Raw genomic sequence first — 25,916 nt, 5'->3', positions numbered from 1 at the left:
ATCACATTCATATATTCATATCACATAGCTCATCATACTTTCATGTAATCACATGCCTTATATCTTGTGCTCATGTAATCATATCACATGGCTTATCACATACACTTAATTCTTTTCGCATAATCACATATACATTTTCTCATATATCTCATGTAACTATATATATATTATTTCAGAACATATATCATATATGCATACCTTCACTTATCTTGTATCATATAATTTAGGTTATGTCCTCTTAGATTCACATGACTTAATGCATACAAGTCATATTCACACAATATCAATCCTAATCATTATTCTACTCATGCAATCATATATGTCCAACATGTAGGAAACAAACTTAACGCAAGTCTAATTTCCCATCAAATCATATTTAATATTATTATGCACTCACATGGCCTCACTAGTCAATATCGATCTCTTATCTCTTTCTTGATGATTAATACTTGATCAACTTGTCCGAACTTTGCTCTCGATCGTTATCTACACGAATACACAATCCAATAAATATCGGAATTCAAATTACTTGCAAAGATTCTTACTATTGCAAGCTAATCAAAGCACTAATCTCAAATTCCAGCTCAAGTAGTATCGATACTACAAGCACAGTACTGATACCTCTATGCTTGTAGTATCAATACCCTTCCATGGTATCGATACCCAATTTGATTCTGCCTCCTTATTTCAAAATGGTACCGATACCTGCTAGATGGTATCGATACCCCCAGTATCGATACTGCTCTTTTGGTATCGATACTCTCCGAACAATTTATAAATTTGTGCCTTATGGTACCGATAATCATTCAACAAGTATCGATACCCATGCTTCAATCAACACTCATTTTCTCTTTGAAGTATCGGTATTGGATTAACAATACCGATACCCCTAGCCCAGAATACACTTCTTTAACCCGAAAATCTTATCAAACTTACTTAATTCTTCTACCATATCCTCCTTTTAACTCTTTAAGCTTAACTACACTTATTCAAATCATCTTATATCCATATAACCTATCATCAACTTTAATAACTCATCTTAATTCTTGAAACCAAGAATTTTACTAAATTTCCAACATGTTCTTAATTCACTTCTATTACTTCTAACTTCTTAAGTAGATCCTTGACAAGTCAAATATGACTTAAAAATCCATTTATAACTTCTTCTTCATCAATTCACTTTAAAAATTATTCCTATTTAATCCTCTATAACTCATCCATCTTGAAGTTTCAACACATTTTAATCTCTAATTAAGCTTTCTTAACACATCAAGAATCAAAACTAAGCTTAAAACTCAAGAAATAATCATTTTACCAAAACTCACCTTTAAAATAAAGCTCACGGCAACGAGGGAGAGAAGAGAACCATGTCTCCAAACTTTTTTTTCCTTTTTCCCCATTTCCACGTGTTTATATCCTATATAAAGGAAAATAAAAAAAATCTTCCTTATGAAATGACCATTATACCCTCTCATCTCTCCAACTTTGTTAATCAAATCAGCATCAAAATTCTCTAATTAAGTTCCTGAACTTTTAACTTGTTTTAAAATTGAGCACAAAGTTTTCAAAATTTACATTTTAATCACCAACCTTGTTTTGGTATGATACATTACTTCTTTATCATCAGATTAGTTCAGTTAGAATCGAATTTGCACTAAAATAAACTTCAAAAATCATTCATTACACTGAATTACGTTCATTATTCACTAACAATTAGTCGTTAGAGGTTAGATCTTACAACTAAAGTAATCAATAAAGGTGTCTAAACGACACCAGATATCCCTATCAGTCTTATAGCTATATATTAAGTATTGAACTATGATTGCAAAAAAATATTAATTATCTAAAATGACATTGGAGTCTCGATAATTTTAAAAAATACTTGAAAATCTTGTGGCATGATCTTTTTCCAAAAATAATTTATCATGAAAATCATTTTGCAAATTTATTTTAAACGTACTTTTAGAATTATAACAGACTACACATTCCAAGAATTTAAACATGTGCTCTAATACCACTAAATGTAATCCCCTACACTTGGTCAAGAGTTACAAATGAATCAGAGTAATCACGATGCCCCAGAAATAGTTAGGGATGAAAATTTGTTTAATAAATCATTTTAAAAATATTTACCAAATACGAGATCAGAATAAATTTATGCCCAATTTAAAAAGGTTGAAAGAAAAAATTTAATCTCACATAATATGAAATTGAGATTACTTCGATAGCCAAAACGATTATACATATGGATAATCTGAAAATAGAAAGAGAAATAGAGTAAACTACAAAGCTAAGTGTGCCCTCTAATACAAATAATAATTCAGATATTTTAGAGATGATATATAAATAATAAAATAATCATGTAATAATAAAGCCAGATAATTATTACCAAAAAAATCATAGAGTTTCTCACAACCTTACCTCTGGTCATAGACGAACAAAATGAAAATATTACTTGTTGAAAGGAACCTGAGACCTCCAAAGTTGACTCAAAATAGAAAATAGAAATCATAATGGGATATTACCCTCCAAAGATGAGCCCGAATTAACCTCCAATGAGGGACTCATTATAAATCAGAAATAGAAAGGGGATGTTGCCCTCCGTAAAAGATCCCATGCAGAATCAGGATAGGGATACAATCCCATGCAGAATTAGGACTAAGATATAATCCCATCTAAAAATCAGGACGTGAATATACTCCTATGCAAAATCAGAACGTGGATTATGTCCTCCATAGAGGATCCCATGCAGAATCAGAAATGCATCAATGCACAAATTTAAAATAATGTAGCAATAATTAGAAATCGGTCATAACTCAAATACATGTAACCAGAATACGTACATGCATACATATACCATCATACAACGTAATAGCAAACAATATTAGAGGTAACAAATAGTTCAAAGGGACATGCCTATAACAACTAATCGATATTGACAAAGTCGTACGCTTCCCACGATCAATAGTACTAGGTCTTACGAAACATGAATGTGTATCTCAAGACTAGCGGACAGAATCGAACTCAGTGGAACGTGAGTGATCAAAGTCTACTGGAGAGTAGTTCGGAGACACGAGAGTACCTTAAAAAAATAACACCAAGAGGTAAGTCCAAAATATCACAATTTAATTAACATAATTATGACTTTAAGCGCTAAATGACGCAAAACAAGGCTTTCGAGTCAGAATTTGATAAAACGGATTGTAGAAACAGACTCGAGACATCGAAAAACATAAAGATAGGGGTCTTCGGAAAAAGTTAATGGGTCAAAGTCAAAGGTCAATGGATCAGTTTAATCGGTCTAAATCTGGTTTAATCAAACCGATCTAACCGGTTCCCAGAAAAACTATCCAACACGAGCAACAGTGACACGTGTGGGCGACCCTCCGGTGACCGGTTTCACAGCCAAAATTCCAGAATTTAATTTTAAAGGTCTGAGAGCCCAAAACCAATGTTGGTTCACGGTGAGCGTGGTGATGACGTTTTATGAAACCCGAACACTTCCTCTAGTCTATCTTGCAAATGGCGACGACAGTGAGTGAAAAACGACCACCAACAGAACGATAATGACGATTTCAACCCTTTGATGCCGCCAGTGTAGACCAAGGCGCTAGGGATGACGACTAAATTGTAAGAAAAATAAAAGCATAAAGAGAGAAGGTGAGAAAAACTATGACAAAGTTTAAAAGTAGGGGGAAAGGAAGTCCAAACTGAATTTAGAATTTAATTATTTTAAATTTGGGCTAATTACAAAAGGAGTTCCCACACCGTTAAGGAACTGTAAAATAACGCCGAAGTTTTAAGTTTTCTTTAATATTTAACCCGTTTTTGGGGTGCGACAAAAGCTAGCTAACAAACACAAGAATTGAGCAGTCTCATTAAATAATTGAGTTTGTAAAAAATAAAAAATGGCGGGGAATTAACTAACCCTTCAAATCAGGGGAACCCTCCAAGTGGCAGCAGCCTAGGAAGTCATACTTCATCCACTGGCATCCACCTTGTTGTTTTTCTTCATTGTACAACCAGAAACAGTCAAAATTTCAGACAACTTGTTTAATAATTTCTTTGTCAAACCCCAACTTGTGTCTAAGCTTGTAATAAAGCTTTTTTTACAATGAAAAACCATGGCGATTATTACAGAAACTGAGTCACCTCATTGAGTTGAGGAAGATTAAAAACAATGATGGGATCTTCTGGTTTTTTGCCATCCGGATCTTTGTGGAATCATTGATTCATTTGTCCAATGAAGTGTCTTCAATCGAAAAGCTTCCATTTGTACAAGGAAGGAACATTTCGACAATGACAAGGAGGATCAAAGTTCTTACTTCTTTGTTTGAAGAGATTAAGGAAACCAGCAGTACTACTACTACTACACAACTCCCTCCATCATCAGTGTTGTGTCTCACCGAGCTTTTCTCGGTGATTCGTCGAGTTAAAGTGTGATGGAAGGTTGCAAAGATGGCAGTACCCTTTGGGGGCTGATTCAGACGGAGACGGCATCGAATCAGTTCTTTGTGTTGGTGAAGGATATTGGTCGGGCATTGGATATTTTGCCTTTGAGTTTGCTTAATGTAACTGCGGATATCAAAGAGCAAGTCGAGCTTCTTCATAAGCAAGCGCAACGGGTCGAATTATTCGTCGATCCAAGAGAGGTTCAACGAAGGGATGAGCTTCTCAGATTAATGGCTTCCAACAATGATAAGAACAGCCGATGTTCGATCGACTTCAAAGAGGTTAAACACGTTTTTAGCAGCATTGGTCTGAGAGGATCTTTGGATTACGAGGAGGAAATATCGAAGCTTGAGGCTGAAGCACAAAAGCAGGCCGGTACCGGTGGATTGATCGTTGTTTCCAACATAAACAATCTCCTATCACTTGTTTCTTATTTGAAATCCATGGTTTTTAGTGAAGAAACCGAGAAAGATGACATCAAACAGTCTAGTGTTTCCGCAAGTAGAAATATTGATCAGTCTTCGTCTTCTCAATCTATGTTGTTTAATATCCCCGACGAGTTTCGCTGTCCAATCTCACTCGATTTGATGAAAGATCCGGTGATTGTAGCGTCGGGACATACATATGATCGAAACTCGATAGCTCAATGGATCAACACCGGACACCATACATGTCCAAAAAGCGGACAGAGGTTGATTCATATGGCCCTCATACCCAACTATGCACTCAAGAGCTTAGTGCATCAATGGTGTCAAGAGAACAACATTTCAATAACGGAATGCTCGTCGAATGTGTCGGAGTCGGAGATTAATAGCAAGCAAAAAGCATCTGAGAAAGCCGTTGATCACATTTCTGCTACGAAAGTGGCCATTGATTCTGTCAAAATGACAGCCGAGTTCTTGGTTGGAAAGTTAGCGATGGGTTCCCTTGATATCCAAAGGCAGGCAGCATATGAGCTGAGGTTGCTTGCGAAAACCGGGATGGATAATCGCAGGATAATCGCAGAGGCAGGAGCTATACCGTTTCTTGCGACCATGCTAACTTCCAATGATCCGAGAATCCAGGAAAATGCCGTCACTGCCTTGCTTAATCTTTCCATTTTCAATAACAATAAAATCTTAATAATGGCAGCTGGAGCTATCAGCAACATAGTCGAAGTGTTGGAACTGGGGAAAACCATGGAGGCAAGAGAATGCAGCAGCTGCAATTTTTAGCCTGTCCATGATAGATGACTTCAAGATAGCCATCGGAGCTCATGCCCAAGCAATTCCGGCCCTCATTGGCCTCCTCAGAGAAGGAACGCCGACCGGAAAAAGGGACGCCGCAACAGCATTATCCAATCTCGCACTTTATGGCACTAACAAAGCAAACATTGTGGTTGCCGGGGCAGTTCCTTTGCTGATTGAATTGTTGGTGGATGACAAAGCAGGCATAACAGATGATGCCTTGGGAGTGTTGACTCTACTCTTGAGTTGTCCTCAAGGGCTTGAAGATATTAAAAAGAGTAGGGCTTTGGTGCCTCTTCTTATCGATCTCTTGAGATTCGGATCGGCCAAAGGGAAGGAGAACTCGATAACGCTTTTGCTTGGGTTGTGCAAAGACGGTGGAGAGGAAGTCGCGAGACGGCTTTTGATAAATCCGCGAAGCATTCCTTCGCTACAAAGCTTGGTTGCTGATGGATCTCCAAAAGCTCGAAGAAAAGCCGATGCACTGCTTAGATTACTCAATAGATGCTGCTCACAATCTCATAATCCTGTCATATAACATTACACAATCTTCTCAGAGTGTAAATTTGTTGATTTCGGATGAACAACATGAAAAACATATTTACTGTAAATGAATCTCAAAGCTATAGCTTGATTCAAATTATCTTGATTCTTCAAAACTACAACTTCCTCGGAAAAAAAACCAGGTAAGCATATTGAAATGAATACACGAATATATTGATAAAACTTTTACAGTGTTTACATCTTACATTATACGAGTAATGTGACTACATAAGGAAAAAGAATTTATGTGCATAGAACTAAGGCCGGCAATTCATAATTTTCTCGATAAATTGAGTATAACGGAACATCCTAGTATAAAAAGGTTAAACTTATGTTCAACCAATGTGAACTAAAGTGGTCGAAGCTCAGCATTCGTGAACCATGATTCACATAAAGCAAGGCAATGATTTTTTACAAGTCGACCAATTCGAGAAAACATGAGTGCCATTGATATTGTATTTCCAGAACCAGCTTCCGTTATCCATCAGATTTGGTGGTATAGGGTCCAACTGAACAGCTAAACCTGAGATTGTGTCAAAATCGAGCTCATTCTATAGGCATACCACAAGCTTGGAAAATGGGATTACTGTAGCTATAAGTATAAAAACCTGGATCTCCGGAAGTAATCTTCAATTTGTAGCCATCTGGGACTTCAAATACATGATTTCCCTGCATGAAACGAAAAGAAAAACAAAAATGGAGTTTTGACCTGGAAAATCGACCCATGTATGAACAGATGAAACCATTTAAAGAGAAGTACCAAGAAACGGGTTAATTGTTATCAGAAATAACCTGTATGGTAACATCGTTGGCCTCAAACTCGGTGTTCCCATGTAGTATGACCTTAAGTGCCTCGAAACGATGAAAGTCATGCTTCCAATAAACATTTTCCGGGAAAGTCCAGTCTATTCCGTCATTCGGTACCTTTACATTACATAACTTGCATCTTCCGCACCTGCATACATGAACTCACTCTTGAACCCGAGAATTGATTGCTATTGATCTTTGAAGATTCACAAAAGCATGAAATACAAAACCTGTGCCCGTGTTGTAATATTGGTTCAACTTTGTCATCGACCCTAGTTGAGCCCATGGTGTTTTCCGCTGCAATAATCATGCTCCCCTCGATCTGAGGAGAAAAACCTGTATCAATGTAAAAGATTATGAAATAGCATGCACTAGTGAAACCATCTATTGAGATATTACGGACCTGAACGTTTCTCCACAAGAACTTTGCTACTTCGACTTGTAACTCAGAGCCATTAGAGATGGATCCCCACTAAACTGAGAAAACAAAGGAAACAATGTTATTACTCCATATGGTTAACGCTAAATCTTTCATTGCTGGAACTTTGTAAGTTAACGGCAATGTTTTTGGAGATGGATTTATGCTATTCTATCAACTAAGTCATAGAACAACTACACCGAAAGCAAAAGAAGCAACAAAGGTAACAGTTGAGTTGCAAAGTCCGGAATACACTTACTTTCTGCTGGTGACCTCCCAAACTGGCCCGAGTGTTGGATGAAGAAAGATGATAAACGGCGGTCCAGAGTCTACATACTTGTCATTACTTTCAACTTGCATGATTAACAAATATATTGCCCGTCAGAATGAAAATTTTTTGTAAATAATAAATAGATATAGCAGCAATCCAACTCATTGGATCCACACAGATTCCGGCAATAAGGGAAACACCTCAGGAATATCTATATCACATTGCGAAAGAAGATCATAGGCATCCCACATGATATCCATCGGTGAACCGTCAAGAGTCTGCACATGAAATCAGACTTAATATGTTTCTATAGAAAACAAGGGTGCGAATGAAGATATTAAAAAAAAACTACCTGGTGAAGTGAAGTGTCCGTAGGTTTTCTTTTCTTCATAGCAGATGACGTAACCCTTCTCCGTTAAACAATAAAGGTATCCAATTTATCAGTACACACACGTAACCGTGATGTTAACCAAATGATAATGCACGACCAACACGGGAAGTCACAGTTGGAACTCAACTAATACTTTACCTTCGACATCCTTGTAACATCTAGATGGATATGTATTAAGAAAATTATCTGCAATGTTTTGCATAGTGCACTCCATCCTGCCACCAGGGACACTGCAATAAAGGAATACAATTGATGTTACACGGTTTGGTTTTAGAATACTAAAAGAGATTGTGGGCATTTGATTTTTATCTCTTTGAAGCAGTGTCGGTTATTCATTTGTTTAACTAGCTATCCCTTATTTGATTAATAATTTCAAATATGTTGAATGATCCATACATGGCATTGAAACTAGCTATCCAAGCAAAAAGATACATGCCAAGTGCCTGTGCCTGTTTCAGAAGTAAACCATATACAATAGACTTCTTTGTATTAAAAACTATGTCAGGTAAACTTCGTTCATTTCTTGCCGATCCAACTAACTCGGCAGAAGGTAAATCAACATAAAGAATGTTGATAATTGGTATTGGCTGGGAACTCTGCCTGCAAACTTGACACACAAAAATGAGAGATTTCTGACTTAGTTGATTGAAAGTAAGTGTTTAAAAAACGATAAGTAATAACCACGAGACCAAATAATAGCAAACATAATAGCGTACCTATTAGGTGAAGGATGTCCACTTGTGATTCCGAACTTATCGAACTCGATGTATTCAATGCATGAAAGACCATATGCCCAGTTCTTGTTGAGATTCTTCTTCTCGATTAGAACATTGATTCCTTCTGTAGCCCCAATGTTCCTCTTGCAGGGCAGAAGCCCGAGTTTATGTTACAACCGGAGTAAGTACAATAGAAGATTAGCAAAACACCTTAATATATCGGTGTTTCTAACATGAGCATACCTTCCCATGATGTAAACCGATCCCTTCCAATGCCAAGAGGGTCACATCCGTAGCAGCCACGACATTACTGCTCAAATTCAGCCTATCTGCCGCAAATAAGTTTTGAAATATAGTCAATATGCCTAACCTGACTCGACGAACAGTAGCACCTTTCCTTCTGTGATCATAAAACCATTGAAAGATACCTTTGTCGTAAGCAAGTTTCCATTTTACACCATGACCACCGGGTTTGCATATGGGAACAAACGGTTTTCTGACCACCCATTGACCGTCTTCCGCACTCAAAGCAGGGACTAGAGGCTGACAATTTAGACATCAAATTACAAATGAGCAGAGATATTTACTAATGATCACCAAATAGTTTCAAATGCAAACCTGTTCAAAGAGTCGGAAACTCTCCCGGCCTAATCCAAACCATCCAAGTTTTTCTCAAAATGTAGTAATATGCTTGTGGTTTGTTCTTAGCCGAACTAGTCATGATCGCAACGGGAGTGATGCATTGTTTACCATACAGCTTGAAATACAGAAACTCCCTAGCCTTGCAATTATGCAACAAAACGTAAACGAAAGAAAAAAATAAAGAAAAAAAAATCAAAGCCATAAATATAACATACCTGAAGATCTCTTATAAGACCTTCCAACAATGTCCTACCGCAATACGGAAGCATCGCGGCCGGAAGACATTCACCGGAATCGACCAAGCCGAGCCTATCAGCTGAACCTCCCAAAGGATATATTTCACCCAAGTCTGGCAAGCTCTAAAACAGATAAAATCGTATTATTCAAGCAAAACTCGTACATAAACAAAGACACTCGCATTGGCACTAACCTCAATCCCCCATAAAGATGCTTGTGATGCATATTCAGTGTTTGAAGAAATATCACATCCAGTAGGTGGATGAATTTCCAAAAACTGGCATTCCTTTGATTCATGAATTGTTGTCTGAATTTGATGTGAATTTTGGGCAAGGATCTGAAGCACCATTATCTGATATCTGTAATAAAGAGTTTTTAAACTCAACAGTTACAAAAACTTACCATATGGTTCCACCAATGCAATAGTAAAACTCCTCAACTTCTCCTAAACCCTTCAACAAGTTTTTAAACTCCTGAGTTTCATCATGAACGAAAACACTATCGTTTCGACCGTTGTTCGAGTCCCATTTCTGAATCATTTGGATCAACGAATAGAGCGCAGACTTCACCAGACTTTTCGCTGAATTCCCTTGTCTTTCTTCGAAACCAAAACCCATGTGGAGCACATGGTCTTGACCGGCTGCAATCAAGCATTTAACGAGAAACAACCCGTTTAAACCCAAACCAAGTGAACCCAGAAACATTTTACAACCTTGGGAGTTCAAAAAGTTGTTGACTTGGTCATCAATGTCAAGAATTTTGAGTTTCTGCTTCAGGGTTCTGGAAGACGAGAGCTTTGAGCGGAGAGTTTTCTTGGTAGAAATTTTTGGATTCCGGAGCGGGTGGCGCGTACTGTAGAGGCGCGGTGGAGATGCGTGGAGTGATAGATGATGGAGAAGAGGAGAGTGATAGAGAGAAGGTTAGGGGAGGGAAAGGGTGGAGAAGAGGTGGTTTTTTGGAATTAAAAGAGAAGATAAAATGGTTTTTTTTGTGATTGTTGTGAAGAAGGACAAGGGAAGAAAAGGTTTTGTTGTTGGAAGAGGACAGGAAGAGAAGAAAAGAAAGAAGGATCAGAAGAGAATGTGGAAGCAATGCATATACCATTACCCAGGGATCATGCGGAGGAAAACGGCGTTTTTACCTGAAAATCACCCAAATAATCAATAATTACTTGTAAGGATTCCTTCTTCAAATATTATCGATCTAGCATCTATTATTACATAGTGATAATAAAGTGTATTTCAGGATGCACGCCTTGCAAACATAGACGGAAGGCGTGGATCATGAATTGCGTCTTCTTGAGGTTCTGTAAGCTGACGTCACGGTGAAAAAATATGGATTGTAATCCGTGCCTTCACGGGGTTTTCTGACACGTCAGGAAGGTGCAGATCATGAAGCGCACCTTCGATTATTCCCCTCAATTATTGTTTGGTCTATTATTACCGCAACCGCCTTAAATTTCAAACAACCTATCCCCTCCCCCTATAAATAACCCTATATTCAAATATCAAACCACACCAAAATTACATTCAAATTATTCATTCTATAAATTCCTTCTATCAAGTAAACTTTGTTACAATTTTTTGTTTTTTTTATTTGATTTATTTGACCAAATTTTTTTTTGCAATTGTAAAATAGAAGACGTGATCATATCTTGAGATATTTACCGATAAGGTAATAATATTAAATTGGGTTATTTAAATTATTGTGAATCTTTTTTAATTTTCTTAGTATTAGTTTATATTTTAATTCGTATATTATTTATTTAATTAGGAGAATGATCGTATATTAGAAACAATTATTCGTTTTTGCAGATATAAAACTTTTAATCTTTCAAACTCTCAAACTCTTAAAATGAGACGTATTTAAGCTATTGTTTACTATGATAAAGAAATTCGAGAATATGAAACCGGTGTTATCTTCGCATCAAATTATTTTGTCACCTTATCCTTTAAGAGAAACATCACTCTTTAGGAGCTGGTAACTAAAATTTCAAGGAAGGTTCATATTGGAAGTACTAGAAGACTATCATCACTTCAGTATAGATTTCCAACTGCACTGTTTCTGTTAACTTATACAACGTTCACACTCTCCAACGATGATGATGTTGTTACACTGGTTTATGCTCATAATAAAAATTCAGACGTTGTTACACAGATGTATGTCATGTTTGTTGAAGTGTTTACGGTTCGTGGTATGTCATTATGGTCTCACTATGGGCTGGCTCAACAAGCTGATCAAGTTAATAGCCCAACTCAAGTAATGTGTAATGATTTTAACTCGTTAATGGGAAATCCACATCCTGGTACTATCTCATCAAGTTAAATGGGGGTAACATTCATTAATAACTTGTTATGATCTATACCGAGATGGCTCCACGAACAATCCGTATGGTAACATCGCTTCTAATTCGAGGAGAAGGCATATGAATGTCAATTTCTTTTACCTTAATATGTAGATGCCCTTGACATATCAATCTGTTCAATACCCATTTGACACGATGCCTTCAAGTTCCAGGGGGAGACATTCAACCGCGAGCTGTTTCGACCTTAATGTGGAGATGTATGCGACATAACACTAAGTTCAAAACTCGTATAACACGATGCCTTCAAGTGCAAGGGGGAAGGCATTCAACTACCAACTTGTTCAACCTAAATATCAATATCACATAGGAACCCTCATCTCCACCAAAAGAACCTCTTCGTGAGCAAGGTGCAGATGGTGCTGAGATTGAAATATTTGTTAAGCCAGAATCATCGCAATTCAATATGGACTCCGATAATGATGATGTAGATGAAGTTCTCATGAATAAGGTACACACCAAACCTCCAACACATATGTATGAAGCTAACTATGATGCAATGTACGTGCCAGAATTTACGGATATAGCTAATATTGGTGACTATAGATTTAACTCATCAGTTAATGATGGTGAGTTATATATCATAATGGAGTTTCCACCTAAAGAATAAGTGATGATTGCAATAAGAATTACAACATTCGTAATTATGTTCACTCCAGAGTCGACCGATCCACTTCTGAAAATATGTCTGCTACTGTATCCAACATGATAACGGATGCAACTAGATGGTTCATGTATCGAAGAGAAAGAAGAAAAAAAACATATGGGAACTAACAGTATACAACAGTCCTCATACATGTTGTGCTAGAGGGATCAACCAGAACTATCTCAACTTGGACTCCGACATTATCTGCCAAGCCATCATGTCCATGGTCAAAGCACGCTCCCATATAGCTATTTCAGTGTTGATTTCAGCTATACAGTCTCAATATGAGTACATTGTCTCCTACAGAAAAGCGTGGAATACAAAGCATAATGTCATTAAAAAACTTCACAGCGAGTGGGATTTATCTTACAATGAACTACCAAGTTCGCTTAAGGTAGTGCGCAGATTGAATCCTGGGATAATAATTGACTTTGAAACTTGTCATACATACCACGATGATCGAGTGCTTCTCGATTGATATCAATTCTATCAGTTTTTTTGGACTTACCCACACTGCATTAATGGTGTGAAATACTACAAGCTCATGGTCCAAATTGATGGGACATTCTTGTATGGAAAATACAAGCAAATTTTACTATTGGCAGTTGTCAAAGATGGTAATCGCAACATTCTTCTAGTTGTTTTTACCCTTGTTGAAGGTGAAGATACAAATTCTTGAGCTTTTTTCCTCAGAAACTTGAATATACATATTCTTGGGTTTTTTTCCTCAGAAACTTACGTTTACATGTTGTCACAAGGGAAAAAATCTACATCATTTCAGACCGAGGAGATGGGATCAAAGAAGCAATTGACTCTTTGGGTCCAATGTGACAATCGCCCTATGTCCAACATCGATATTGTATACGACATATTATCGCGAACTATCATGGAAAATTTAAGAAGAATGATGAATGCCAATTACCTGTGCGCATAGGCATGTCACAATGCCCAATTCATTTCTCAATAATTTTTATTTTTTTATGGGAACTTAACAGTAAGTGCTATATTTGACATGGAGGATATGAACTATTACCTCAAACGTTTGAGTTCATACTTCAAGATTTGCGAGGAAAAAATGAGCAAAGATACAATTACATCAGCTTCATCAACAACAAAAATGTAGACAAATGCATACGATGCTAGATATTGATATAGACATGTGACAACCAACTTGGTTGAGGCTATCAATTCGACCTTAAAAAGGGGGTGCATTTACGAGTAACAACTTTGGTTAAAACAATGTATTTTTGTTTGAGAGCGCTTTTTTGCCAAGCTCGGAGACAAGCTCAAACTTGGATGTAAAAACGACCATGTTTATCACCCCAAGATTTTTACAGATCTACAAAAAAAAAAGGATTGTTGCATCAAATGGAATATATATAACAAGCTTCTCTCGAACCATGAATTATTTCGTATCATAGAAATGCCACAACCTCTTCAAGGGATTGAAGTTAACTCATTCAGAGTTAATCTACAAGATAGGTGGTGTGATTGTGGGTTTTTTCTAGCTCTGAAGTATCCATGCTCCCTTTTCATAGAAGCTTGCTCTTATACCTGTCAAGACTATAACCGTTTTGTAGATCACATATACCAACTTACAACCTTATTTAAGGTATATGAATTTGAGTCCCTCCCGATAGGTAATGAGAAAGACCCATATGATGTACAGAATTGACTTTCGATTATACTAGATCTGTCCTTATTGAGGGAGACAGGCCGTCCAAAATCCATTCAAATTCATTGTGATATGTATATTTGAGAGACGTCCGAAGAAAACAAAAGATGTGGGCATTGTAGAAACATAGGCCACAATAGGAAAAAATGTTCATCTCTTTTATCATTACATAACCGTTGAGCATCACAATGTAATTGTAGTTTTTGAAATCTCAGTTTGTGTTATTTTATTTTCGTTTACTTTCAATTAATATCATTTGAGCATCAACAAGTAATGGGCTACTCAAATGAAAATTAAATAAAAACATTACAAACTAAATAGTAAAAACAATTAAATAGAAAAATTAAATATAAATGTTACAATTCAAACAATTAAATAATAACAACATTAAAGAAACAAAATAAATAAGAACTCTATAATTTATTACATTTGCTAATAAACAAATAAATTAGATAAAAACATTATAAACTAAACAAGTATATCAATGTCTACATCTTGAATGTGTTCCACAGGGAGGCGACTGTCTATTTCGATGATGGTTTCTTCGTATAACTTCCTCTTACTCCTCACTCTCATCATCATCAGTATCAGCAGTAGCAACTACATTTTGTTGATGAGGGACAGATAATAATGTAGAACTTCCATAGAATAAGAACCCTGAAGGTGTATGACTAACCATCTCACCACTCATAGAAAAATATGAAAACTGCGAAAACATCGACATTGATGACTGCGATCTATACTGGGCCGGAGGTGTCTGTTTCTGGTGCATCACCACTCACCAAATAAGCAATATATATATGAAGCACACGTTAGATGTATAAGTATGCCAACATAATATCTTCCATGAGGTGTCATAAAACCCTGAGGTAGTGGCATCTGAACCGGTTATGGTGGCGTCTGAATCGGTTGTGGTGGCATTTGAAATAGTTGTGGTGCTATATAAAATGGTTGCGGTGCCATTTGAAAAGGTTGAGGTGCCATCAGAATTGTCAGTGTACCCATGTATAGTGGCGGGCTGGGAATGTAAACCATATAAATGGTGGTTGTTGTGATGGTTTCAGTGTTGCAGTTAAGGATGAGCTGAACGCATCTGCTCTCCATCCACGAGTCGAGGGATGATGATGTTGTAATGGTGGATGTTTTTCTCGACGTCGATGAATGTTCCCACCTCGTGCTTCCTAAGAATATAGGAATGACTTCCCATTCATGTTGAACCACTTATAGTTACCCGCAACTGAATAATGATCCACATAAATTGGTTCCCTATGGGGAATGCGTCCACATCTATCCTCTCATATCATTATCCACTCCCTATGCTTCAACAGCTAGTTGACATCCTTTTTGTCTCATCTATTGATGTTATGCATATTGTCGAGATTTTTAGGTGCTTTAAGAATGTGTTGTATGAAACCAAATTGGCGGAGCACATGATCAATAGGATGTCACTCGACAATAGCATAACATATCAGAGGGACCACCGCCATCCAAACATCTAATGAGTAGAATAAGGAGTCAATTCAAACTAAAACAAATATATATAATTCTTATCAAAATAATATTTTAATTATATAATGATAATTAAAAGTAAATAATAAAATTTAAATATATATCTCTGTATTAGCCTTCTGATCAATGAATTGCTTACTTTCTTCCAATTCATCTGGTATATCACGATTATTTTTCCTTGTACATGACCACCTATTCAATGTAAAAAAATATTTCATTATATACTTGTAACATTCCAAACTACGAGTTAGTGACTAAATTATAAAATTTCAGAATCTGGTGATTAAAGTAGAATAGTTTAATAGTTTAATGATTTATTTGGAAATATTTCCTGAAAGTTGTTAGTAATTATTAAAGGAATTAAAGGGCAAAATGGTCATTTGACATGAAGATTTTTATTCCCTTATAAGATAAGGGAAACGCGTGGAATCCATTTTGATTCCACATAATGCTTTCATCTTCTTCATACGAGAGAAAGGGAGCCAAGCTTGCAAAGGTAAGTTTTCTAATCAGTTGATTATTTGTTGATTTAAAGTTTGGGTTTTGATCATTAGATGATAACTAAGCTTAAGTAAAGCTTAAGTTATCTTAAAATTAAAAGATAAAGGAGTTATGAAAGATTAAAGAGAATGGGTTTTTAAGTGAATTTTTGGAAAAGAGTTGATAAGTTGAATTTGAAACTAAATTTGACTTGTCATCAAACTAATTAAGGAATATGGAGTATTAGAATTGGATTTAAAACATGTTAAAAATTGGGTATGATTACTGAAGTTCATAAAGAGGAGAGGATATTAAGGTTAAGAGAGATAAATGGATATAAATGAGTTTAAGCATGTATATGTAAGTTAAGAACATGAAAGGGGAGGAATTTTAATGAAAAGTTGTGGAATTTTCGGGCGAAACCAGTTTATTATTGACAGGTGCATCGGTACACTATGAATGGGTACCGATGCACTAAGACCAATTTTAAAGATGCATCGATACACAACGACATGTATCGATGCATGGGAATTAGAAGCTATTTTGGGTACCGATGCACCCATAGTGCATCGATACACCCTAAAGGAAAAATGGAATTTTGGTTCATTAAACTAGCTTAAGTTATTAACATCAAGTTATAAGGTTTAGGCTTCTGGTAATCGTCTCGGAAATTATGTTTTATGCAGATATTATGCCTAAACGAGTTCCGGAATAATTGAAGAATTAGGATCAAATCAAAGCAAGCAAGGCTAAGGTGAGTGCATCTTAGTTTATAGGATTATAAGGAATTGGACTTGTGATAAGTCTATTTCCAAAAGTTATAGTGTATGAAGTATTGATTATAAGGATGTGAATGACATGAAATGTATGTATACTTGATTATATGAGTTATGTGAAAAATATGATTCAAAGTATATATGATATATATATATATATATATATATATATATATATATATATGAATATATGTGGACAATATATGACATACATACATGAATAAATGAGAAATGATATAAACCATATGAAATGATCTATGTGATTACATGTAATACGTGATTACATGCACTTGTGATACATGTTATATGATATGAGATAGATGTTTACACATACATGTGGTATGTGATAGAAGAAAAGAAATATGTGATCATAAGAGCAATGATATGAACTGTTATAAATGTTATGATATGAGAGCTAGTGGTATAGTTGGCATGCCTACGACGCGGTCCCTCGGGACAAATACATAGGTCATTCGGACAAATACATAGGTCATTCAGGACAAATTTTATATGCCACTCAGTGGGACATATACGAGCTGTGGTGACAACATAAGTGTACAACCTCAATGTACTCAAATACCTTAAGTTCTCAGTAATGTACATGGGCTTATAAAAGATATTAAAAGTATGCATGGGCTAATAAAGTAATAATATAAATATATTGTATGTGATATGTTATGAAAAATGGATTATAAGGATTATAGGATACTATGTGTGTTACATGATGTACAGAAATAAGAATGTGAATTATAATATATGTGTAGGTGGATAATTATTGCATGACAGAATATATGTTGTTGTGTGTGTATGGTTTAATTAAGAATGACTAAGAGATATAAATGATATTGGAATGAGGTAAGGATGGTATATTTGCAGGTATGCATTCTGTTATATTAAATGTTCTATGGTTTTATTATATGGTTTATATGTCTCACTAAGTCAACGACTTAGCGTGTGATTGTTTCACACGTAGGTTTCGAGAAGAGGAAGATTGATAAAAGTTATGCAAGACAAGTCAGTTCCTCATTTCTAAAGATTAGATCAGAAAAGAATGGAATAGTTTGTATTTTGGTAATACTGATTGTGCTTGGCATGTAAATAAAGATTTGAATCTGACATGTTCTAATTAGTTTTGTAAAATCATATGATTGAGTTTTGTAATGTTTTAAACGTAATTATGTAAATGGTAATTTTATATTGATGAAAGCTTAATTTTTTATGAGTTTTATACATGTTTTGCCGAAGTTACTATAGCAGGGCATCGGTACACAATTTATGAACAATACTATACGGTATGAACAGTATTATACGATATGAACAGTATTATACGATATGAACAGTACTGTGAATAGTACCATGCACAAAACATCGAATATAAATTGTGTATCGATGCACTACTACAGTGTACCGATGCACTGTTACAGTAACTTCCGTAAAAATACATAATACTCATAAAAATTTAACCTTCCATTGCTTTACAGTTACCATTTACATAAATACGTTTAAAACATTACAAAACTCGATCATATGATTTTACAAAATCGATTAAAACATATCGGATTCAAACCTTTATTTACATGCCAACCATCATCCGTATGACAAAATACAAACTATTCAATTCTTTTCTGATATGATCTTTGGAAAGAAGGAACTGACTTGTCTTGCTTAACTTTTATCAGTCTTCATCTTCTCGGAACCTACGTATGAAATCACATGCTAAGTCGTTGACTTAGTGATGCATATAAAATATAATAAAGAATTTCTATAATTATGAACAGTTCATACTTTAATATCATACCAAAAGCATATATCATTTTATATAACCAATATACATATACATATATCATTAACATGCTTATCAGTACTTATATTATCACTAATTCTCTTTTTTTTTCTTATAAGCATATACTGAACATTACTATACTCACATCGAACATCCATATCATTTCACAACAGAGTACACATAGTATCATATCAAGTTATTTATTATCTTTATAGCCCATGTACACTGCTGAGAACTCAAGGTATGTGAGTACTTTGAGGTTGTGCACACATATGTTGTCACTACAACTCGTATAATAATCTGTCCATATATCCTAAAGAACATAGGTAATCTGTCCATATGTCCCGAAGAACATAGGTAATCTGTCTATATGTCCCGAAGAACATAGGTAATCTGTCCATATATCCCGAAGAACATAGGTAATCCTGTCCATATATCCAGAAAGACATAGGTAATATGTCCATATGTCCCGAAGAACATAGGTAAATCATGTTCATATGTCCTTAAGACATAGGTAACCCTCGACTCTTGGCATGCCAAATATACCACTAGCTCTTACATCACATAACATGGGCATAATCATTTATAACAGTTCACATCACTTATATCATTCTTATATCTCATAGATAATTGTATAATTGTATTCATATCATTTCTCTTATAATCACATGTTCTTTCTTCTTTGTCACATACCACATGTATGTGTAAGCATATCTCTCATATCATATAACATTTATTATATATTACATGTATTCACGTAGATCGTTTCATATGGCTTATATTATTTCTCATTTGTTCATGTACGTATGTTATATCTTATTCACTTATGTTCATAAAAACATCACATAGTTCATCACATAGGCATGTATTCTCATATATTAGATTCACATATCTCATATTTTATTCATATGTTCACATAACTTGGATCAAATATACATATAGTCACGTAGATCACTTTTGCATAACTTATATCAACTTTTCATGTCATTTCACATTTCTTGTTACATTGCTTACATCCTATTCTTATGTTCTCATATACATATATTCACTATACATGTCATTTCATTATCCTTATTATTATTCTTATCATCACCATTAACCCCTTTTACTTACCATATTCATATCAAATTACATATATATCACTACATCAAGGAACAAACATGTCATCATGTAATTTCTATAACATATTCCATATTCTTATATAATCTTATAGATTATTTTATGTTTCATATGACTTATACATATACTTATACAAATCATGTAACATACATAATAACATGTTAACACATATACTCATGCACATATAAATCATAGCAAACACATACTTCTATGAATTCATGCATTTTACTATTGGAAATAGACTTATCGCAAGTCTTATTTTCCATTGAACATCATGTACTAAATAATGCGCACTCACCTTGACACTTTATATATCTAAATCCTATTCTATGATTTATCTCTTTGTATTGATCCTAACTTTGCAGTCATTTCAGAACTTGCTTGTACTCAATATCTACATAAACATGATTTTCAAAACAATTATCATAATTCTAAACCTTATAACTTGGTATTAATAACTTAGGCTAATTTAATAAACCAAACTTCAACTTTTCCTTTAGGAGTGTGCCGATGCACTATGAGTGTATCGGTACACAATTTAGGTTCAAAATTCCCATGCACCGATACACCCCTTAATGTATCGATGCACCTTCAAAAATTTGTCTTAGTGCATCGATACCCATTCATAGTGTACCGATGCACCTATCAATAATAAACTGGTTTCACCCGAAAATTCTACAACTTTTCATTAAATTTCCTCATATAAAACTCCTTTCATACCACTAAACTCAACTACAACCATTTTTACTAACTTTTATCATTCCAACACCTTATTATCTCCCATATCTCATCCAAATTCTTAAAGTTAAGAATCATACTCAATTTTCCATGTTATCCAAACTTTGATTTAACACTTATAACTTCTTATTCACACCTATGACAAGTCAAATTCCATCTCAAAGTTCATTTATTAACTCTTTTTCAGAAATTCACTTTGAAACACATTCTTTTTAATCTTTTGATTATAAGACAAATTAAGCTTTCCTTAAGCTTAAGTATCACCTTAGGATCATAACCCAACCTTTAATTCAACAAATAATCAACTAATTAAGAAACTCACCTTCGCTTGGGGTGCTTCACATTGGAGAAGAGAAGAAGATGAAGAAGATAAGTCTGGAAACTTGATTTCCAAACATATGCTCCACTTGGGTATTATAATACTCATTAATTATTACTTTATTATTTCCTTTGTTCATTGACCCTTTTGCCCCTTTCCTTCTCTTTCATTTGTTAAATTATCCTACACAATACATTTCAATTAATTCATTCACTTTTCAATTTATCTAATTTGGTCATTGAATTTTAAAATCTTACACTTTAATCACTAACCCGATATTGAGGATGTTACAAATGTGACATCTCGGACTCGTATCCGGGTCGGGTACGGGTTGGGGGTGTTACAATACTCAAAAAATTATTTATATACGGGCTCAGTATTGAAATTAGTTCAATAATAATGGGAAGACTTACGAGTTATTCAATACTGGGCATAAAAAGGGGCATGCGATACCACACTCATGATTGGAGAAGAATGAGACATCCGTCGATAGAATTTTTTTGATAATCAATTGCCTGCCACATTTTTCTATAAAGAGATGCCAAAACTGTAAAGCCTCAATTGAGTCCACCAGCAATGCGAAAATCTTCTAGATGATGCAACCACATACAATGAACTTGGTTACGAGATTTATCGGGCATTAAGATCCCTCATATGATTTGTAATATGCAGGCTCAGGCAAATATTTTAGTTTTTCCTTGTTACAGTCTTCATTTAAATGTTGAAAATTTGTAACCAACTATGATAACAGTATTCGACCACCATTGAAATTAGGCGGGATACCTCCAAGATACTCACTGCACAAAGAATGTCAATTATCATCTGCCACACCATAAATAACATCTCCATCTACCATAAGCTTTGTAATAGTGTACTCCCCACACAGAAGATGGAATGTATGTATCTCTGGTCTCTAACTCTCAATCAGTGCATAAATAAGGCTGGATTAAAGGTTACAGTGTCCTTCATATTTCACTATGTAACCAAATTCAGCCTCAGCTAAATACGGCTAGACACGACTTGGTATATCTAACTTAGCGTTACGAATAAATGGATATAATATATGATCATCCCCCCAATTAAATAAATAATATACAAACTAAAATATAAACTAATACTAAAAAAGCATTCACAATAATTAAAATAACACAATTTAAAATTATTATCGTATCATTAAAATAACTCGAGATATGATTTTTATCTAAACACAACAATCTGCCTTCCATTTTATAACTGCAAAAAGTAATAAGAAAATTAGTAAATTAAGTAATAATTAAATAATAAATTATTAAATAATTATAATATAATAAAAAATTTATAGCTTCAAAAATAATAGTAAAACTTACTTAAAGTTTGCTACAAGAATTGATATAGGAAGATAATAAATTTTTTTGGATGTGGTTTGAGTGTTGTATGGGAGGGTATTTATAGGAGTGAGGGGGAGGGGGAGGGGAGGGGGGGGCGGTATTAAAGGGGTATGTGGTAATTTAATGAAAAGCGGGGATCATGATCTGCGCTTTTTGCCACGTGTCAAATTCCCCTCTAAGGCTCGGATTACAATCCGTTCTTTTCCACCTTGACGCCAGCTTAGATAGAACCCCAGGAATACACGCTTCATGATCCGCGCCTTCTTTCACGTCTGCAAGGCGTTTATCTTAAAACGTACTTTATTATCACTATTTCAGAAAATGTGCTAGATCGGTAATAAGTGAAGAAAATGTGTTTGATTGGTAATTATTGATTGTTAGAGTAAAAACGCAGAGAAAAACAGCCCGGGAAAATGAGCTCAAAAACTCAACTGTTAAACATGTTCCTACTTGTCTCTTGACTGTATTGCCCCTCAGGGACCGATCTAATAACCTCTTCTCTTTGTTCTCAAAATTCAGATCACCATTGGTTTCTTCTTTTTTACATTTGTTGGGGTTAGAAATAAATAAAACAGCATTAGAATCATAAAAAAAGGCATTTTATTCTTTTACTCAATTCAATTGAATTTAAATTTTAAAATTTAAATAATTTAAAAACTGAATAATAAAAAAAGTTTTTTATTATAATTAAATTATTTTATTATTTGATACCTGATTTATATAATTTTTTAATTCAACTTTCATTTTAAGTTCATTTTTTATCAAATTTGAATTACATTTTCCTTGACAATAGAAGATTACAATACAACTTTAATTTTTAATAAAAAGGATTATTTTTTAATTTAATCCTTCAATTTTGTATTATATAAAAAATTTTCCCTTAAATTATAATTTTTTAATAATTAATTATTTTTTTTCTTCAAACTATAAATTTTTTATAAATTATTTTTTCTATCAATTTTTTTGATTCTTTTATGCCTTTTATCATTATTCTATTTAAAAGAAATAATATTATAAATATATATCATATAATTTTAGATTATATTTTTTGTTAAATAATATTATAAATTTTATTTATACTATAAAAATAACTATGAATAAATATGCATATTACATGTGATTAAAGATATTCGTTTAAATTTAAAAAAATTAATATCATAATATTATAAATAATTATAATTAAATTTATATAAAATAAAATAAAAATATTGAATTTAGCTTAAATCAATAAAATCTAAATAATAAAATAATATATATCAACTCGACAAATTTAATTTTTCATTCAATTTAACTCAGTTGGATGGAATACTCATCCATTAATTGTGGCCCATGCTTGGTGAAAATCTTGGTCTTGTCAGTTTTGTTGAGTTCCCAGAGGCCCTTTCCGGATTTATTCTCGGCTTTGCCGCTGAGCTAAATAGGCTTTGATTGGGTTTACATTTCTTTCAAGTCCATAATTAACTTTTGGATCTTAGTATAGGCTTTGATTGTTACTATTAGAACCTAATAAATCAAATGGTAAGTTACGCGTTTAATACTTAAACTATTAGTTTTAGTCTATTTTAATATCTAAACTTTTAATTTTTGAAAATTACATCTAATGTTTAGTTTTTATTTCATTTTAGTACCCATCGTTAAAAACTTAATGGATGAGCTTGCCAGTCACCACGTCTACAATCACTGGTTGCCGCATCCGTTGTTCGATGAAGCACAAACTTTCCAGCTCACACCTTTTCGACCCTCTGAACGTGATTCTAGTCATTTTCATCGGAAATACCACAATATCCCCAAATCGACGATGACTCTTCGACTTCTTCATCCTACGATCTCCGATGTCAACCATCTAATGGGCCTGAAACTATACTATGTTGGCGACTCATCATTCTCTCGTGGTCTCGTTCCGATTGGTCATCCGTCCACCAAAGCTATGTCCCACCAGCTAGTCTGGTAAGTTTTTAATGGCGGGGTACTAAAATGAAATAAAACTAAACGTTAGGCATGATTTTGATTTTTTTTAAGTTTAGGTACTAAAATGGACCAAAATTGATAGTTTAGGTACTAAATGCATAGTTTACCTTAAATTAAATTCTTCTCCGAGTCCTTGTATCATACGTGAGATGCAAAATTTTGTCAGTCTCTCCATTATAATGGATTCATGTTATTGATGTTTTCTCCGCTATGGATTCAGACTTTTAAGAGTAGCATGGAAATTAAGAGTACATGAGAAATATAAATGAAGTGTCCTCTTACAAGACTTTGGTTTGGCATGAATGCCAAAATTGACGGTGAAATGTGGACAAGTCAATCTGTCATATTAATACAACACAAAAGCTGTTAACAAAATTTGCTATAATGCATGCATGGCTTCCGGCCCCCATACGACCTGTCGGAGAAAGTCGACGTTCAAGCCTTGGGAGGCGTCTTCAAGTGCATGTTTTGTATTTATCAGATTTTTCTATAAATTCATATATAGAAAATGTGTGCATTCAGCAAAAAGACAAATTTTTTTTATAAAAAAACAAGAAGATGCAGCAGAGATCTCTCCTTGATTCCCTCTAACATAGTTGGATGACTGTCCCTGAAAATTATAATATTTTTACTCACTCTTAATTATATTATCCTGTTTTCATCAATGCACAACAACTTGAAACTGTTGTCTTTTCCTTACAGTGGCAACCAATTTCAAAGACATAAACTAGGCTAGATCCCCAACGAGCATATCTAGCAATGCTCAATATTTTTCTCGGAATCCATGCACAATGAACAATGGGAACAACAAAAAGAAGAAAAATGAAACAAAGCGGGGGTTGATTTGATTGGCCTTTTGTGCACGTTCTGGTATTAATTTCGACAATGATTCACATTTGATTTTAATATAATCGAAACAATATATCGATGATGATCAATTCACAGTTGATTTTATACCAGTGCATTCAGACACAAGTACTTCAAGATCTCACTCAGAATTATCTCATTCATAAAGTGAGATCTAGAGTACTTGCCATTGTCGTCCTCGACTGTTTCTTACCATCACCACCACTGAGTCTTGAAGAAGATGAAGCCAACGAAAGAGACAAGGTCCTATCATCCAACCCTTTTTCAACTCCGTCATTGTTTGCTGTCGTTGTTAGTTTCAAGGACAGGTTCAAATCTATGTCTTGGTTAATGTTGTTGCTTTCCATCGTCTTCCTCTTTAGATGCATGAAATAATTTGAGCACATTGTTCTACTTGGCCTTATTACTGTGTTGAACTAAAGCTAAGTGAATTGTTGTTGTTGCAGCTTTGAAATAGATTCTCTGCAACTGAACTATACACATTTTTCCCATCCCTACATAATTAAAACCAATTAATTAATTGAGCTTAGAATTATATAATCAGTGCATCTCGCTAACATCTTTTCATACCGGGAACTTGAAGGATTCCAATAATTGAAACCGT

General features: G+C 34.5%; 2 pseudogenes; one reads left to right on the top strand and one right to left on the bottom strand.

Moving 5' to 3' along the window:
• The first annotated feature begins 4,183 nt into the window (after positions 1 to 4,183).
• Positions 4,184 to 6,216, top strand: LOC120115483 (annotated as a pseudogene).
• Positions 6,217 to 6,384: 168 nt separating this feature from the next.
• LOC120115482 lies at positions 6,385 to 10,807 on the bottom strand (annotated as a pseudogene).
• Between the last annotated feature and the right edge of the window lie 15,109 nt (positions 10,808 to 25,916).

This window comes from Hibiscus syriacus, unplaced genomic scaffold (genome assembly GCF_006381635.1).
Source record: "Hibiscus syriacus cultivar Baekdansim isolate YM2019G1 unplaced genomic scaffold, ASM638163v2 tig00110264_pilon, whole genome shotgun sequence".
Taxonomy (NCBI): Eukaryota; Viridiplantae; Streptophyta; class Magnoliopsida; order Malvales; family Malvaceae; genus Hibiscus; species Hibiscus syriacus.
The sequence above is the reverse complement of the archived record's forward strand: the minus strand, read 5'-3'. Positions and strand labels throughout refer to the sequence as shown.